The 16,580-nt window shown below is 41.2% G+C and overlaps 1 pseudogene; it reads right to left on the reverse strand.

Annotated features, from left to right (window-relative positions):
• Window positions 1–254: 254 nt before the first annotated feature.
• LOC148775091 (centrosomal protein 20 pseudogene) lies at window positions 255–16,250 on the reverse strand (annotated as a pseudogene).
• Between the last annotated feature and the right edge of the window lie 330 nt (window positions 16,251–16,580).

The raw sequence follows: 16,580 nt of genomic DNA on the forward strand, positions 1-16,580 counted from the left end.
AGCTGTAAACCATGTAAATCATGCTCCATTTTTTTTTTCTTTTTATAAAAACTAGCATACAATTTATTTACAATCCATTTTTCTTTTATTGTTGTTTTTTATATTTCTTAAAAGTTTATTACAACAGTCAAGATTTATATTCATTCTGGGAATTCCCTGGCAGTCCACTGGTCAAGACTTTGCACCTCCACTGTGAGGGTTTGGGTTCAGTCCCTAGTGGGGGGACCATTTGCTTTCTTCCACTAAATTGTCTGTCAAGATTTGCATTTGGCAGCTGAAGGCCCTTTTAGAAGTGTATTTTGGATGTTATCCTTAGTTTCATGCAAGAAATGAGCTAAAATCCGATATAAAAGAGGTATTGTATTATCCTTTGATTCTTCAAAATCACTTAATTCACAGATGAGAAACTGTTCAATTGAACCACAGCTTGACCAGAATCTCCTGAGGGACAGACTCGTATACTCATATTGAATTCCAAATACTCCCGAATTAACTCATCAATTAGAAGGTTTTCATGAGACAATGATGGTCAGGGTTGCCCTTTATCAGCAAGGGCATTGAAAACTTCAGCTCATGTCCTTGCCCTTAAATGCAGCTATACTTTTCTTTTTCCCAGGGTGTCCTTTAAAATGGCCTTCAGCTCCACAGCAGTTGCCAGTTTTCAATGGCCAGGGGTTTTGCCTACAGTCCATTTTTTTCTTGACATTTGTTTTTACTTCCAAAAGAACTGCTTCACTGAATGCTACGTGAGACAATCATCTCCTGTGGGATCTGATAACAAAATCATGTGGGATTTGGCAACAAAATGAGACCTGAGCTTTGAGATAACACTAATGGGAAAACGCTTTGGGGAAAAGTTCCATCCTTAGTTATTTATGGGGCTGTTTTGTAAAACCAAAACAAACAGAGAATAAATGCATGTTATTAATGCAAATAAAATAGTTCCTAAGATACTATACAATCATCTATAAGCTGAGTTTTATTCATATTGTACCTTTTTTTCACAAGAAATTTTTGAAAATCGGAATAATTTATATGTGCCTGTGGAGCAAAAGTGTTTAGTAAGCTTCAGGTTAATAGAGATCTACAAGAAAGACAAATACACAGAACCTATCTGTGAAGGTGAACACAGGTCAAGATGGAGACGATTTATGATGCCACAGCCAGATAAGACAAGTCCTGAAGCATAAAATCAAGAAAATAAAGGAGCAATTGTCCTTCTTGTGAGGCTTAGTCATCATGACAAATTTTTCTTGAGGGATGAAAAAATTGACTGAATAAGAACAAGAATTCTTAGATTACAGGTGGCTAACAATATGATGAGTGGAATAAAATAGAATAATTTTGTTTGTCATTCACTAATTTGTTTACTGTTTATTGAACAATCACTCTGCCTAGATTGTATAAAACATCAGGGTCAGATCCATGGGCGATAAAAAGAAGTAGATGACTTTGATTGGTCTTAGCCCTTGTAGACAGAAGACAGATGTAAAAAAATACTTTCACCCCAAAGCTGTCTATGAATGGTAGCATATTGAAGGAAAGTGAAAGTCACTCAGTCGTGTCCGACTCTTTGTGACCCCATGGATTACACAGCCCACGGAATTCTCCAGGCCAGAATACTGGAGTGGGGACCCTTTCCCTTCTGCAGGGGATCTTCCCAACCCAGGGATGGAACCCAGGTCTCCCGCATTGCAGGCAGATTCTTTACCAGCTGAGCCATAAGGGAGGATGGAAAAGACACTGAATATTTTTTTGCAGTGTTAAGACAGACTTCCCTGCTAGTCCAGTGGTTAAGGGTCTGTGTTTCCAACTCAGAGGGTACAGGTTTGATCCCTGGTTGGGAAACAGTGATTCCACATGCCTCGTGGTGCAGCCCCCCAAAAAGATAGGAAACCCCACTGTGAATTGGGAGAAAAAAATTTCTCTTAAAAAGAGGCCAAATAAAATAAAGGCCAATACCTGACTATTGGTTGCAATCGTGACACCCTTTCAATTTCTTTTCCCAGAACTTTCCTGGACCTAGCTTTATTATTGCTTCAGGGTCTATAAGATAATAAAGAGCCCTGTTTCTCCAAAGTTACCTAGAGCTCGTATTATTTACAGCCACAGTATTCTAACAGTGATAGGGAGAAACAGGTCATAGGACAAGTCAGGAGGTAATTGCAGAATTCCAAGTGAAAGAGGATGACAGCCTAAATAAACAAGCTTGAAAACACTGAAAAGGAAAACGGATCAGTTACTGATATCCAAGGCAGAATCAAACACTTACTGATCTATTTAATAGTACAATGTGGCAAAGATAATTGCTCAATTCAGTTCAGTTCAGTCGCTCAGTCGTGTCCAACTCTTTGCAACCCCATGAATCACAGCATGCCAGGCCTCCCTGTCCATCACCAACTCCTGGAGTTTACCCAAATTCATGTCCATCGATTCGGTGATGTCATCCAGCATTCTCACCCTCTGTCATCCCCTTCTCTTCCTGCCCCCAATCCTCCCAGCATCCGGGTCTTTTCCAGTGAGCCAACTCTTCACATGAGGTGGCCAAAGTATTGGAGTTTCAGCCTCAAAATCAGTCCTTCATGAACACCAAGGACTGATCTTCTTTAGGATGGACTGGTTGGATCTCCTTGCAGTTCAAGGGACTCTCAAGAGTCTCCTCCAGCACCACAGTTCAAAAGCATCAATTCTTCAGTGCTCAGCTTGCTTCACAGTCCAACTCTCACATCCATACATGACCACTGGAAAAACGATAGCCTTGACTAGACGGACCTTTGTTGGCAAAGTAATATCTCTGCTTTTTAATATGCTATCTAGGTTAGTCATAACTTTCCTTCCAAGGAGTAAGCGTCTTTTAATTTCATGGCTGCTATCACCATCTGCAGTGATTTTGGAGCCCCAAAAAAGAAAGTCTGACACTGTTTCCAATGTTTCCCCATCTTTTTGCCATGAAGTGATGGGACCAGATGCCATGATCTTAGTTTTCTGAATGTTGAGCTTTAAGCCAACTTTTTCACTCTCACTTTCATCAAGAGGCTCTTTAGTTCTTCTTCACTTTCTGCCATAAGGGTGGTGTTATCTGCATATCTGAGGTTATTGATATTTCTCCCAGCAATCTCGATTCCAGTTTGTGCTTCTTCCAGCCCAGCGTTTCTCATGATGTACTCTGCATATAAGTTAAATAAGCAGGGTGACAATATACAGCCTTGACGTACTCCTTTTCCTATTTGGAACCAGTCTGTTGTTCCATGTCCAGTTCTAACTGTTGCTTCCTTATCTGCATATTGGTTTCTCAAGAGGTAGGTCAGGTGGTCTGGTATGCCCATCTCTTTCACAATTTTCCACAATTTATTGTGATCCACACAGTCAAACTCTTTGGCATAGTCAATGAAGCAGAAATAGATGTTTTTCTGGAACTCTCTTGCTTTTTTGATGATCCAGGGGATGTTGGCAATTTCATCTCTGGTTCCTCTGCTTTTTCTAAAACCTGCTTAAACATCTGGAAGTTCACGGTTCACATATTGCTGAAGCCTGACTTGGAGAATTTTGAGCATGACTTTACTAGCATGTGAGATGAGTGCAATTGTGTGATAGTTTAAGCATTCTTTGGCATTGCCTTTCTTTGGAATTGGAATGAAAACTGATCTTTTCCAGTCCTGTGGCCACTGCTGAGATAATTGCTATATGTTTACAAAATCATTACGTTCTTCTGGGCACACTGCTAAACATTGGTACAAGTATCGAGGTGGTATCATATGATGAATTCTCACCGTGGTATATAAGTAAAAGTGTCAGTCTAGTGCAAGGTTCAGTTCAGTTCAGTCGCTCAGTCGTGTCCGACTCTCCGCGACCCCATGAATCACAGCACGCCAGGCCTCCCTGTCCATCACCAACTCCCGGAGTACAAGGTAATTAAGCGTAATTAATGGTGGTTCAGAGGTAAAAAATCCATATGCCATTGCAGGAGTTGTGGGTTTGATCTCTGGATTGGGGAGATCCCCTGGAGAAGAAAATGGCAACCCCGCCATTATTCTTGCCTTGGAAATTCTCACAGGAAAAGGAGGCTGGCAGGCTGTAGTCCCTGGGGTTGCAAAAGAGTTGGACATGACTTAGCAACTAAACAACCACAACAAGTACTTTCTCCACTTCCGTTTTTGTCCATCCAGTTAAAAGAAAAGACTCTTATGATGCTAGTGTTTCCAGATAGATGAATCTTGAATCCCTGAGTCACCAGCTTGTGGTTTGTTACTATTATAGTGAAGTTGTCTTTAGTAGGAATCGTTTTCTAAGGAATCCAAGGTACCCCTGGTTTTTGAAATGTTGCAATGTTTTCCTTATTTCACTGTTCTGGAACCAGCTTTTACTGCTTCTTAGCTGAGGTACCACTGCACCATCTGTGTTCCACATGGCAAGTTTACAATTCCCATGTGTGTCTGTGTTTTTTCCCCGGCTCTGTTCCCTTTCTCATCAAGGCGGTACTCTTTCCAGTGTCCTGCTTTTAGGCAGAAATCTCATTTTCAACTGTTTGCTTGCCTCATGTAAGTTCAAGGCTTTATCTGCTTGCTTTCTTTTTTTTCTTCCTTTCTTTTTTCTTTTGGCTATACCATTGGGCATGCAGGATCTTAGTTCCCAGACCAGGATCAATCCCAGGCCCCCTGCAGTGGAAGCACAGAGTTCTAACCACTGGACTACCAGGGAATTCCCTGCTTTCTTCATAGACATTAAAATCACAGCTAGTTAGACATTAAGCAAATATTCAGATTCAAGAACTTCTAAGGACATAGTCGGAGAAGGCAATGGCAAGCCACTCCAGTACTCTTGCCTAGAAAAACCCATGGATGGAGGAGCCTGGTAGGCTGCAGTCTGTGGGGTCGCTAAGGGTCGGACACGACTGAGCGACTTCACTTTCACTTTTCACTTTCACACATTGGAGAAGGAAATGGCAACCCACTCCAGTGTTCTTGCCTGGAGAATCCCAGGGATGGGGGAGCCTGGTAGGCTTCCGTCTATGGGGTCACACAGAGTCGGACACGACTGAAGTGACTTAGCAGCAGCAGCAGCAAGGACATAGTGGAAAAGACGTGAGCCTGTTATTACTGACGGTGAATGCTCTTTTCATTTCTTGGATTTTCTTTTTATTTTGAGCAGTCATGTATAGAGTATGTTGATGTATTTTTTATATTCTATACAATACTTTTTTTTTAATTAAAAGGGTTTCCTACTAACTCATTCTGCTGTGTTATCAGAGACAGAAATACAAGATGTCTCTTTTGACTATGTTTACTTGAGGGCTCTGTTGGACATACAGTGGATATGTTTAATATTTAGTGGGCTATCTGGGCCTGAAGTTTGAAAGACAGATCTGGGATGGATCCATAAAATCAGAATAAAAACAATGAGTTTGCCTGGATTGACGATACAAAGAAAGAAACGGAGAAGATGAAAATAATGGAAACTTTGAGAAAAACACTATTTAATGAGTAGAAAAATAAAGGATGATTAAGGAAAAGTTGGGCTCCTTTCAGATGACTCAGATGATAAAAAATCCACCTGCAATTCAGGAGACCCAGGTTCAACCTCAGGGTCAGGAAAATCCTCTGGAGAAGGGAATGGCTGCCCACTCCAGTATTCTTGCCTGGAGAATTCCATGGACAGAGGGGCCTGCCGGGCTACAGTTCATGGGGTCGCAAAGAGTCAGATATGAGTGAACAACTAACACTTTAAGGAAAAGTTAGAAAGAATAGTGGTAGCATGGGGGAAGGGAAGGGAGGCTCAAGAGGCTGTATATATATATATATATATATATATATATATATATATATAAAATGACTGATTCCTGTTGTTGTACAGCAGAAATAAGTACATCTTAAAGCAATTTTCCTCCAATTAAAAAAAAAAAAGGAGTATGTGAAAGTACTGGGAGAAATAGGTTGCAATCATTGTCAGTTTCAAATGTATTGAAAGTACTGGGAGAAATAGGTTGTAATCATAGTCAGTTTCAAATGTAAAGTCAAGCCCTTCAATTTACAAGAAATATGTAAGTGAGACATCAAAAATGATGCAGGCTTGAATAAATCATATGAGATTCTTGGACAGAAGGATGTCTTCAGCAGTGGCAGTAAATTTACTAAAGAAGATTAATCCAATGTCTTTGGTCATAGGTAGTGTAATTTTGCATACTTTCCATGATTTTGCGATGGGGCCCATAGAAGCATCTGTTGTGGCCCTGGGGCATTCTATCAACACCTGCGTGTACCCTTGGCTCAGTCTAGTCGAATAAATAGAATGCAAAGTCAAAAGTGAAAGTGTTCATCGCTCAGTCATGTCCCACTCTTTGTTACCCGCTGGACCATAGCCCACCAGGCTTCGCTGTCCATGGAATTCTCCAGGCAAGAATACTGGAGTGGGTAGCTATTCCCTTCTCCAGAGTCTTCCCAACCCAGGGATTGAAACCAGGTCTCCTACATTGCAGGTGGATCCTTTACATCTGAGCCACCAGGGAAACCCATAAATAAATAAATAAATAGAACAGAAAATGATCTCACGAATCACACACAGACAGGTTCTCAATTCCTTTCCCTCTGCTAGGTTCTCTTGTCTCTTTTCCATGTTCTCTCCTTTAGGAACATGAGATCAGTTGGAGAATGAGAGGGATGGCTTGGGTGCACGAGGACAGGTGGCCCTGCAGTCCTCTGTCCAGTTGAGTGTGGTATCCTATCAGCAACTGTTTGTCCTACCATTTCTGATGGGCTTGAATCCAGATGCATTGCCTTTTACCATTTTAAGGGCCAAAATCAAGAAGTAGGGATGTTATTCATAGTATCAAGTGCTGCAGAGGGCAGAAGAGGATTCAGATAAATTTCCTAGCTAATAGCAATAGAAGATGTCCATTTAAATTACTGACCACAGTTTCAGCAGAAAAAAAATAGGTGAAAGGCAGACTGTAGGGTGTGGAAAATTAAAGAAAAGTCGAGGAGATACAGAAGATTGAGAAATGTTACCATTTTAGTAAGTGTGGCTCAGGAGAAAAGGCTGGTGACCAGAACAGGATGTAGGGACCAGGAATGTTTGCTTGTTGTTATTTGATGATTTGGTCATTTGTATATGTTAGCAGCTAAGGGAAAGTCAGAAAGCAGGCAAATATTGTGGAAAGAAGGATAGGTGAAGAGAAATGTTTCCTAAAGGGAGAGGGACACCTAGAGAACAATGTTGGGAGAGACTCGGAATGTCATCTGGTCAATATTCTCCTTTTTCAAGGATCAGTGTTAGTCAATCAGTTGTGTCCAACTCTTTGTGACGCCATGGACTGTAGCCAGCCAGGCTCCTCCATCCATGGGATTTTCCAGGCAGTAATACTGGAGTGGGTTGCCATTTCCTTCCTCAGGGGATCTTCCCAACCCAGGGATCGAACCCAGGTCTCCGGCATTGCAAGCGGATTCTTTACTGACTGAGCTACTAGGGAAGTACCAATTTTCTGTTTGTTTGGTTTTGCTGTGCCACACAGCTTGCATGCTCTTTGTTCCCAGATCAGGGATCGAAACAGGGTCCATGGCAATGAAATCTCAAAGTCCCCACCACTGAACCAGCAGGAAACTCCCAAATCAGACTCTTAAAGCAATAATAGGTTTGGGGAATTCCCTGGTGGCCTAGGGGTTAGGATTCAACTTTCACTACCGTGGCCCAGGTTCAAGTCCCAGGTTCAGTTTCCTGGGGAACTGAGAACCCACAAGCTATGTGGTGCAGCCAATAAGGGAAATAAAGAAAGTTTCAAATCTACTTTGTTAACTAGTTAGTTGGCTTTAATTTTCTACCTAATAAGTTTTCTTAAATTTTCCTGTACTGTTACTTGTGTAACTTGTGTCCATGAAAGAAATTATTTTGATATATATTAGTAAAAAGCCCAAACTATTTCATTTTGAAGAATTTATCTTTATAATCTTAAGTTCCTATAACCACTTTTCTCCTACCACAAATGTTCCTCTTAAAGTTTTATTTAAAAATAGGTTGTAATTCAAAAATCACTAAATTAGCTTAAAGAACAGGGATTAATTTATGTTTGTGTCTTTATATTATTAGTCCCAAAGATGTAACAAGAGATGAAATTTAGAGATACTGAGTTATCTCTAAAAAGCACTTTGAGACTAGTGGAACCATTTTTATTTCCAAGAATAGAGATGTTAAAATGTCAAACTAATTCTCCATTATTCACAGAGTTTGAAATAGGCTTGAGTTAAGAATCTAAAATGGTTAAAAGAATCATGCTTTTAAGATGCTTTATTTCTAGAAGATAATCATGGAATTTACATTTGTATATAGAGATTCTGATGCTTGGGAGCACTTAGATTTTCCCCCAAAATGAACCTACAGTGTAAATGTCTACTTTTTAGTTAGATTCACTTTGGTGCTGCTGCCAAAAACCAGGCTTAGCCAGAACTACATCTGCCTTATTTCAGGAAATCAATTGTCTTGCTTGTTTATGCTGGTACCTAAGGTAGGCAATTGCATTGGCTAAAATGGGAATTGGTTTACTATGTAAGAAGCGCTTGTTTTATCACGTCAGTGAAGAATCTACCTAATTAAGTACAGGAAGTAACAGCATTGGTCAGAAATTTTAGGCACTGTTGAGAATTAATTTTATGCTACTCTCAGATTCTTACAAACTCTCTGCAGATTTTTCTATGTTCACAGTGAATCCTAAGCATTTATCTGTCATTGAATTATTACTATATGTTGGAAGTTCCTCAGGAACATGTTTTTGTACAGGGTGTGAGAGGGGATGGGCCTCCCTGGTAGCTCATGATAAAGAATCCTCTTGCCAATGCAGGGGACATAAGAGATGCAGGTTTGATCCTTAGGTTGGGAAGATCCCTTGGAGGAAGAATTGGTGATTCAGTTCAGTATTCTTGCCTGGGAAATTCCATGGACAGAGGAGCCTGGTGGGCTACAGCCCATGGGGCTACAAAAGAGTCGGACACGGCTTAATGACTAAACAACAGCAGCAGTGTGGAAGAGAATACATAGCTGCTCTTTGGAGCAGGAAGAAAACAAAAAAACAAAAACAAACATGAAGGGCAGTGAGGGCTCCAAGAGGAAAGGCCCTCTAAAGCGGGATGTGAAGATCCTGCACTTAAAAGGAGTTTGGGTAGTGGCTCTAGGCTCTAGGAGGGGCTTCCCTGATGGCTCAGTAGTAAAGAATCCACCTGCCAATCCAGGAGACACGGGTTCATTCCCTGAGTCAGGAAGATCCCCTGGAGGAGGAAATGACAGCCCACTCCAGTATCCTTGCCTGGAAAATTCCATGGACAGAGGAGCCTGGAGGGCTACAGACCATGGGGTCACGAAGAGTCAAATATGACTGATCAACTAAGCGTGCAGACACACACACACACACACGCACTAGACTCTAGGAAGGGACAGTGGAATTCATGGCCCTGGTGTGGCAATCTGTAATTAGGCCCAGCTTTCAAGCTAATGTACCCTAGTTATGTTGCTACATTGTGAAAGAGTTACAGATATGTTTAAATCCTGATTCCCTTACCCTTGAGGGTTCTAGATGAGATCTCAGCCCAGTTGTCCTAAGACACAAGTAAACGTGTCAGTTCACCACAATGCGCCATACATACAATATCATTTTCTGCATATTATAAAATTTCTTGGGAAGTATTGCCTTAAAATAAATAGTTTAAGTTGTAGCTACCATGTGGAGTAAAAATTAATGAGTGGAGAGAAATGAGGATAAGAACGGTAAAGCATAGAAATATCATGAAAGGTCTGTAAATCATGAGAAAGACTTGGGGGGCAATCATTTAATAGATGTAGACAAAGAACTAACATGAAGAGATTTGCATTTTTTAAAAAACACTCTGTATGCTGTGAGAGGCTAGATTGGAAGGTCAGTCAAGGAAGACTAGTCAATATGCTATCATAGCAACTCAGGAAAGAGTAGTGGTTCCTGGACAGGGAAAAAGGTAAGGGGATGAAAAACGTGAATCAGTTCCAGGATGTTAAGGAGATAGAAACTATAGAACCCAGAAATTAAGGAAATGCTAGCGAGAAAATAAATACTAGAGAAGGGAAAAGTTGAGGGCAGGAGGGGAAGGAGGCGACAGAGAATGAGGAAGTTGGATGGCATCATCGACCCAAAGGATATGAGTTTGAGCAAAGTCCAGGAGATAGTGAAGGACAAGGAAGCTTGGTGTGCTGCAGTCCATGGGGTTGCCAAGAGTTCGACGCAACTTAGCCACTGAACAAGAGAGGAAGGAGAGGGAAAGGTCAAGGATGACATGCAGGCATTTGGTTTAATCCATTAGGTAGATGATAATAATAATAGTGAATGTTTACCAAGCACTTTTTAATTTTATTTATTCACTTTTGGTTGTGCTGGGTCTTCGCTGCTGCATGGGCTTTTTCTCTGGTTGCAGAGAGCATGGCTACTCTCTGGTTGCGGGGCACTGGCTTCTCATTGTGGTGGCTTCTCTAGTTGCCAGGCATGGGTTCTAGGGCATGCAGGCTTCAGTAGTTGTGGCACGTGAGTTCAGTAGTTGCAGCTCCCAGGCTCTGGAGGACAGGCTCAATAGTTGTGGCACACGGGCTTAATTGCTCTGCAGCATGTGGAATCCTCCCACAGCAGGGATTGAACCCATATCTCCTGCATTGGCTGGCAGATTCTTCACCACTGAGCAACCTGGGAAGCCCTGAGTGCTATTTTGTAATTATATCCAGTTGCCTGGCACTGTTTCAAGGATTATATCAACTCACTTAATGCTACAAGTGAGCAATTATAACTCACTTAATGCTCATCATATTCCTGTAAGACAGATACTATAAAATAATCCCATTCACGGATGAAAAATATGAGGCCCAAAAGCAACTTTGTCAACTTTGTTAGTAAAAGATAAGAACCTGGATTTCAGCCCAAGACTGACTCTTGCACCCACTTCTTTATTTCTACATTATACTATCTCTGGTGCAATTCACTAAAATTGAGAACATAGGAAATGAATCAGATTTTAGTATGAAACTGATGACTTCAGCCTTGGACATTGTTTTGGACTAGATTATCCCCCTCTCTCCCACACCCAAATTCATATGTTAAAGCTCAACCTCCAGTGTGGCTATATCTGGAGATAGGGACTTTTCTTTGTGGAGATGCTTAAAATTAAATGAGAATATAAGGGTAGGACCCCAATCTGAAAGACTGTGGCTTTATAAGAAAAGGAAGAAAAATATTGCTCAGACCACCATCATAGACCACCCAAGACATAGTGAAAACATTTTAGCAAATGAGCCCACTGGAACCCAATCATGTAGGCAACCTGATCTCAGACTTCTAGCCTCTACTACTATAAGAAAATAAATGTCTATTGTTTAAAAGCAGCTATTCAATGGTATTTTGCTATGATAGCCTGAGCAGACTAAGGCAAATACGTCCCTGTGGAAATACAAGGGGAGCTGTGTGCATGAATCTGTTACTCAGAAGAGCTGCTGGAATAGACCTGTGGATTTGGGAGTTATCAGCATGTGGATGGAAAATCAAACCATGGAACTTAATGAGATTGACTGGAAACAGTATCTGTAATAAAGTTAAGGATAAAGCCCATGGAGACATCAACGTTTAAGAAATAGTCAACAGATGCAAGCTGGCAAAACAGACTGCTTAAGAAGAATCAGCAAGGAAAATAATAGAGAAAAAGAGAGAAAATAGGAGAATGGAATATTACAGTATCAAGGAAAGAAAGATTCCAAGAGAAAGGAACAAGGAACAATGTTAAATGCTACCGAAAATTATATGGAATAGTAGTTATCCATTGAATTTAACAATAAGAAATCACTAATTCTTAGAACGAATTTATTATAATAGACTTGTAAAGGCAGAAGCCATATAGAAAAGTATGAAGACTAAGAGGTTGTTGGAAGTGGTGAGAGTAGATCACTCATTCAAAGAGATGTTCTTAATAGGAAAGAAAGAAAAGAGTAGAAGCTTTTGTTGACCTTAAAACAGGAGAGCTTGAAGCAAGATTAGAACTGATAGGAAGGACAGAATGAAAACGTCATGGGAGAGAAGTGGCTCATTAACAGGTGAAGAAGCACAGGCCTCGGGTACAGAGGTGAACTTTAAACAGAGGAACACCATTTCTTTAAAAGAGAAGAAAAAGAGAAAAGTGAGTATGGATGAATCTTTAGACTTACACATGATGTTAAGAGGTCTTTTATTTGATGGCATATATTTCCTTCAGAATTAGGCGTTAAAATGTTCTAAGAATAAGGGAGAAGTTGGGGAGGCATGGAGTAGAAGTTTACTTTGCTGGTGCAGTGCTGGAAACGTGATATTCATCCATGCTTGGAATTTCACAGGCAGGGGTAACAGTAGATTGGGGTGTAGATTATCAGTAAAAGGAAACATTAGAATGTGAATCATGTAATCAGATGGAGGGGAAGGTTGAATTATTGGGAGAAAAACTGATAGGTGAAGATAAAGGAAAAGTGTCCTGGAATTCCAAGTTCTCTGAAGATCCCAGAATGGAAAATGGAAGTGTAAATGACAAAGACATTGTCACCAGGGAGTAGGATGACTGAGTTGAAGATTTCAAGTTCTTCGTGGTGACAAGGTCTAGAGGGTGATCACTGGAAACGAGTTGTTTTTACAAAAGAAATAAAGAAGAGAGTGTATGAGTAGAGAGAGTCTTTTTAAGCAAGTAGTTAAAATGCCCCTGAAACTCTCAGATCAACCTCATCCCTTTCTAGTTCAAGCATGAGAACAGAGAGAGCAATCATTGTCCTCTCACACTGTAGGAGGGAGCCTCAGAAGGATATTTCAAAATCAGGACACTTGGACCCACACTCTTGAGAAACCTCCGGCAGCATCCACATTTTCCATGTCTTTAGCACTTTACTCCTGCCAAACATAGCCTTCACTTAGCAATAAGGTAACTGTACCGGTAGACAAGGAGTCCAGCAGAGTTGAAAGCTCAGTGAAATATCTGGAGCTGTTTGTCTATCATCCCAACTAAGATCCCCACCTGTTGACACCTCCAGTGACAACATAACCATCTAGGAGAATACCAACACCTTTATACTTTTTCCTGTTGTTAAAAAGGCTATCTTCTGACCCTGTTGCAGCCTATAGTTACAAGATAGCAGTGTTTCCAAGGCTTCTTTCTATACACGTATGGAACAATCTCGACATCAGTGGAATGATTCTAATGCAAACAGAAAAGTTAAAATCAAAGGAAGGAAAACGTATGGTAGAAAAACTGGTTTTGATCAAATTTTATTATATCAGCAGTCAGAATTATGAATGCAGTCTAATAAACCATTCTTCCACCACCTTCAAAACATGAAAAAGAGAACTTTTGCTTTTTCCCATTACTAAAACCGCCACTAGAAACTCACTTTTCCCTGTGTTCCTTCCAGGATATATATCACCTCTTTTATTTTTAAAATTTATTTTACTGTTATTACTAGTATTTTGGTCGTTCTGGGCCTTTGTTTTTGTGCACGGGCTTTCTCTAGTTGCGGAGAGCAGGAACTACTAGTTGCAGCATGTCGAGCTTCTCACTGGGGTAGCTTCTCTTGTTGCAGAGCATTAGAGCTAGGTCTTTAGTAGTTGTGTATGAGGGCTTCGTTGCTCTGCAGCATGTGGAATCTTCATGAATCAAGAGTCAGACCCGTGTCCCCTGCATTGGCAGGTGGATTCTGCCGTATCCACCATAGCACCAGGGAAGCCCCATGTATCACTTCTGTCGTGGACCTCTCAGTAACTCTTGGGTCAGGTTTGAAGAATACTGCCTCTAGATCTTCTACCAGAGTCATCGTTTTTGCCCATATTTGAAGGTTAGGTTCTATGGGCTGCTTGTCATCATGAGCAGGTCTCCTGAATATCATTCTCCATTCACACAGGGGTGACCATCTTTTCCAAACATTACTCAACATCCACTTAAATCCTATCATCTCCTTCTTGAAGTCTTCTCTGGTCATCATGAGCTGCAGAGAATTCTCTTTCCTAAAGCATGAGCGGCATCAGTTCAGTTCAGTTCAGTCGCTCAGTCGTGTCCGACTCTCCGCAACCCCATGAATCACAGCACGCCAGGCCTCCCTGTCCATCACCAACTCCCGGAGTTCACTCAAACTCATGTCCATCGAGTCAGTGATGCCATCCAGCCATCTCATGCTCCGTCGTCCCCTTCTCCTCCCGCCCCCAACCTTTCCCAGCATCAGAGTCTTTTCCAGTGAGTCAACTCGTCGCATGAGGTGGCCAAAGTATTGCAGTTTCAGCTTTAGCATCAGTCCCTCCAATGAACATCCAGGATTGATCTCCTTTAGAATGGACTGGTTGGATCTCCTTGCAGTATAAGGGACTCTCAAGAGTCTTCTCCAACACCACAGTTCAAAAGCATCGATTCTTCGGCGGTCAGCCTTCTTCACAGTCCAACTCTCACATCCATACATGACCACGGGAAAAACCATTGCCTTGACTAGACGGACCTTGGTTGGCAAAGTAATGTCTCTGCTTTTTAATATACTATCAAGGTTGGTCATAACTTTCCTTCCAAGGAGCAAGCGGCATAGCTCAACATAAATTTATTGGATGCCTAATAAGATGCAGGCACTGTCCTAGGTTCTGGTAATATTTTGTTGAATAATATGGCTTATATAAACAATAACATTTTCCAGCTGTGGTGCTAGAAAAGACTCTTGAGAATCCCTTGGACTGCAAGGAGATCAAACCCGTCAATCCTAAAGGAAATCAACCCTGAATATTCATTGGAAGGATTGATGCTGCAGCTGAGACTCCAATAGTTTGGCCACCTGATGCAAAGAACCGACTCATTGGAAAAGACCTTGATGCTGGGGAAGATTGAGGGCAGGAGAAGGGGGTGGAAGAAGTTGAAATGGTTGGATAGCATCACCAACTCAATGGACCTGAGTTTGAGCAAACTCCAGGAGATAGTGAGGGACAGGGAAGCCTGGTGTGCTGCAGTCTATGGGCTTGCAAAGAGTCAGATGCAACTGAACAACTGAACAACAATAGCAAGTATAAACCAGGGGCCAAATGCAGAGTAAAGAAATAAATAATTAGTAAGTAAACTTTTTGGCAGAGGTTCAAGGTGGAATAAAATAAATTTTTAAGCCTTCTCTTCTACAGACCAAGACTTTAATTTTCAGAGTATCCCTTACAGTTTTACATATGAAAAAGCTGGCCAGAAGGAACAGGGAAGGAACTCACATAAAGGTCATGTGATAAAACAGAAATCATTTGGCTCATTCCAAAGCCAAGCTTTGACCACTTTACTGAACCTGCCTCCATAGGGTAGGACAGGGCTTATTACCTTAACAAGCATTTATTGAGTACTTGTTACAAGCCAAGCTTTATGTAAGCATTCATTTAATTCTTATGTCCATGGTATGAAGTGGACCCTATTATCCCTATTTTAAAGATAAAAAAAAAAAATTACTGGAGAAGAGGTTAAGTAACTTGCCTATGGTCTGCCAGCAAGTAAAACTTATTTTCTCTGACTGCAGAATTCAAGATCTTTATTATTTTATGAGCACTTAAATGTTAGGAATCTAGACTGTAGTCACGACTCCATCATTATGAGTTGTTTGAACCTGCAAAATTTCATGAGCTTCAAATCCTTGGTTTTTTAAATGAGAAAAATGACATTGTCCATCCTGACATTTTGTGGAACCATGTGAGGTTCCAATGAGAATTACTTCTTAGGTGGTTTATTAATAGTAGATAACAAAATGTTAAAATTTAGAATAGGTTACTGGCTAGGACCTTCTGAAGAGTTGTCTGTTATCAACTGCTGCTCAAGGAAAAGTCTTTTTATTTTAAAATTTAGAGAGGATGACTTATTTTTAATGAATGGCACCTCAGAAATTTAACAAACAAACAAACAGTTTTATTCTCAATGTAGATTATTTTTTTAAAAATTCAATGTACATAATACAGAGAAGGGGGCAGCGGCAGAATATGAGATGTTTGGATAACATCACCAACTTAATGGACATGAATTTGAGCAAACTCTGGGAGATGGTGAAGGACAGGGAAGCCTGGCGTGCTGCAGTCACTGAGAGTCAAACACAACTTAGTGACTAAACAACAACAACATAATGTGGAAGGTTGTCTAACTGGGAAAGTTAAGGCAGTTCAAAGGCAGAGGTGGGCCTGAGGGATTCTTCCCTACCTGGGGCCTCCCACAGGTGTGTCCTGCCCCTTTGCACAGAATACCAAGGCAGTGGGTCATCTTGTTCGGAGGGAATTTGCATACCAAACCCAGGCAGGGCTCTGGGCCTAGGAGGCTGGCAGGGCAAGGAGCAGGGCCCTGCATGCTCCGGAGCCCCCTGAACACTTGTGCCCGTGACTCGGCTCTTTGTTGAGTGAGGAGACTGGCACAGAGGGGACCAGATTTGTACCCAGCCATCCTGGGTCTTGACTCAGAGATTCCAAGTTCCAAGACCATTCTTCGAGCAGTCTGGCATCTAGGATCTTGCTTGCATTGCCAGAGGTGTGGACAATGATTAAGCAGGAGTTTTCTAGTTCTGGGGATGTCAGGTAATTATCATGGGGAAGGACA

This window comes from Moschus berezovskii, chromosome 17 (genome assembly GCF_049115385.1).
Source record: "Moschus berezovskii isolate FMDL1 chromosome 17, NW_MosBer_1.0, whole genome shotgun sequence".
Lineage (NCBI taxonomy): Eukaryota > Metazoa > Chordata > Mammalia > Artiodactyla > Moschidae > Moschus > Moschus berezovskii.